Source organism: Pinus tabuliformis, chromosome 4_2 (genome assembly GCF_031772625.1).
Source record: "Pinus tabuliformis cultivar Carrire ecotype Pingquan chromosome 4_2, CPIR1, whole genome shotgun sequence".
NCBI lineage: Eukaryota > Viridiplantae > Streptophyta > Pinopsida > Pinales > Pinaceae > Pinus > Pinus tabuliformis.
Window position 1 is genome coordinate 754039730 of NC_142304.1, and position 3414 is coordinate 754043143.

Consider the following 3414-nt stretch of genomic DNA (forward strand, 5'->3'; position numbering starts at 1 on the left):
CCAGTGCTCTTCATCCTTGCTTAGATAGCATTGTTGTTGTCCTTCTTCAAATATGTATAGATTATTTGGAGTTCTTTTCCCTTTGAGAACTGTTTTACCTGTATCAAGATCACGAACAAGACATCCATTTGATCTGAATATAACCTCGGTTCTTTGATCACACATCTGGCTGACACTTAGTAGATTATGCTTCAATCCATCAACAAACAAAACATTTCCAGCCTTAACATCTTCTTTTAAAGGAGCAATACCTTTTCCTTTTATAGTTGCAGGAGTATCATTTCCAAAAGAGACTTTCTTTCCCTTTTCTAAAATAGAATAAGACTCAAGTTTTTCTTTATCACCTGTCATATGCTTCGAACATCCACTGTCAATGTACCATAGATTTTCCTGTCCTTCTGCATAAAATGCTATCCCACATCTTTCTGTTTGAGGTTCCTTTATTCTCCATGTTTTGGTTCCTGAGGCTTGTTCCTTTTTCCGTTCTTGTTCCTTTCTTTCCTGAAACCTGCTTCTGCATTCAAAGTCTTCATGACCAAAATTATTGCAAATAGAACATTCAACTTCATTTTCAAGAGCCGAAAAGTTGTTATAGGTCTTTTTTGTAATCCCTGTCATACTTCTTTGTTTTTGAGCTTCCCTAGTCATGATTGTTTTATACGCAACACATTGAGCTGCTTTGTGACCAAAGTTATGGCAAGAAAAGCATTGTCCATTGAAGAAGCTTCTGCGGTTATTGAATCTACCAGCCAACTGATTGTAATTTCTATTTTCATCTATTTTTGAACCAAACTGGGAAGATTTTACCTGTGGCTGGTTGTGGCTTTTGTTCACCCTTAAGCTGGATTGCCCCTGATAGTTTCTGTTTGAAGTTTGTCCCTGCTTTACCTGATGATCTTCATTGTGCTTTTGCTCATTTCTTCTTGCTGCATCAAGATAACTTTTTGAAGTGGATGCTTGAGAAGTTTCTCCATTATAGCCCAGACCTGTCTTGTTTAGTGGAGACCGCTGCACACTGATAATCTCATCCAAAGTTTCAGATCCTTTGACAAACTTGAGATTAATAGCTTTTGTTTTCTCAATTTCTTTTCTAAGACCAACAATTTCACCTTCTAATTTTTCAAGATGTTTTTCCTTTTCATCAATTTGAAATTGTAGAGTATCAATGATCATGTTCTTTTCTTCTATACATCTCTTGAGTCTAGTAATTTCATCATAAAGGTTATCCACATCTACAGCATCCTCATAATCATCATCTTCAAATGCCATTAACAACCTATATTTATTACCTTGTTCATCTTCATCACTGTTTGATAAGCCATCACTATCTTCATGGGTGTAGTAGCTTTTCTTATTTGCACTTTGTTTCTTGTTCCATCTAGCTGGTTCCTTTCCTTTATCCTTATAAGGACATTTTGCAGCATAATGACCTACTCTTCCACAAGCAAAGCATTTGAAAGGTAGCTTACCTCTGAACCTTCCAGAACCCCTTTGAAGATTTCTGACAAAATTTGATTCTTCTTCCTCTTCTTCTGGAACATGGCTTGCTTCATAGTGATCTTCTTTGCCTGATGCCTTAAAAGCAGCCTCCCTTCTGTCTGATGGACCTCCCTTTCTCATTTCATAAGCAGTTAGAATTCCATGTAGCTGAGACATAGTGAGAACACGGAGATTTTCTTTTTCTTCTATTGCAGATACTTTAGATTCAAACTTGGGGGATAATGATCTTAGAATCTTTTGAACTACTATAGACTCTTTTATTTCTTCACCCAAATTTTTCATACAATTAACAATCTCATCTACCCGAAGAAAATAATTAGCCACACTTTCATCATTATACATCTTGAGAGTCTCATATTGAATCCTGAGAGTTTGAAGTTTAGCTTGTTTTACCTGTTCATCTCCTTCATAGCTCGTGATCATTTTGTCCCATATTTCTTTTGCTGATTTGAAGTGCATTACCTTCATGAATTCGATATACTTCCTAATAGAGTACTGACTGCTTTTGCATTTGTTTCATACTTCTTTTTCTCAGCTGGATCTGTAGGAGTAGCTGAAGGAAAAGCATAGCCTGTTTCTACAATGTCCCAAACTTCTGTACCAAGAGATTGAAGATATGCAGTAACTCTTACCTTCCAATAATTGAAGTTTGTCCCATCAAAAACCGGTGGCCTGATTGATGCTTCTCTCTCGTAGTTGCTCATGATGAACGATCTACCTTCAAGCGATCAAGCTTTTCTGAAGGACCTGCTCTGATACCAATTGTTGGAAATAATACTGAGAGGGGGGGTGAATCAGTATTATCTAGCAATTTAACAAATCTTCCTTATTTGATCTTTTGAATTATTCTTGCATATCAGTACCATAAAATAATGAGCATGAACAAAGAAAATAGACAGTCACACCAAAGAACACAAGATGTAAGGTGGAAACCCAATGTGGGAGAAAACCACCTGCTGCAATATGTCTCTATCTTCTTTCAATTTAGAAATTTTTTTACAATGATTTTGTACTGGTGCAGTCCTTTACCAGTACGCAGGCTGCAACCTGCAGAGAGCTACAACTCTCTCTCATTTTCCAGTCTCTCCTGGAAGGGAGCTACAACCCCCTACTTCTTTTCATACAAGGACCACTTTTCATAAATTTTCAAACTGGATCCATAAGCATTAATTGATCATCAAGTGTAAGAGAATCACCCAATCAACTGTAGTAACCAGATCAACAATAATAGGACCAAAACCCAGAACACAACAATGATAAACAAGGATTTTAAGAGAAGGAAGCACCCTGCTCAACTACCAGCCTGAGTCCGGACTCACCCTGTTCAACTGCTAGCCTGAGTCCCTGGACTCACCCTGCTCAACTGCTGACCTGAGTCCCTGGACGCACCCTGCTCAACTGCTAGCCTGCGTCCCGGACGCACCCTGCTCAACTGCTAGCCTGCGTCCCTCGCACTGAGTCTATTGAACTGCCTGCGTCCCGGCACACCAGAACCCTTCCTGCACCTGCGTCCGGCGCACCTGAAACGCTTCGCTCCTGCATCCCGGACGCACCTGAACCCTTACTGCACCTGCGTCCCTCTGGGCAAAGATGATTTCAAGACTTTAGAAGTAACCCAGACAATCAGATCTACAGATCCGAGCAAGAGCCGAAGAGATCTCGGTCCATCAGATTCGCCTTGTTTAGATCTAGACCAGATCTTACCCTCATAAGATGTTCAACCCAAAAACATGATTAATCCAAATGAACTCCTTTGCTTTATATAGGCAAGCTCCTCCCTAAAACATGGAACAATACCACGAGCCGACACCATAGAAACACAAAACCGTCGGCTAGAAACCACACAAGAAACCCCCACGTGCTTTTCTCTATCTTGAAATGTGTGCACTGGGTGGACGCACCCCCTGAACGGCT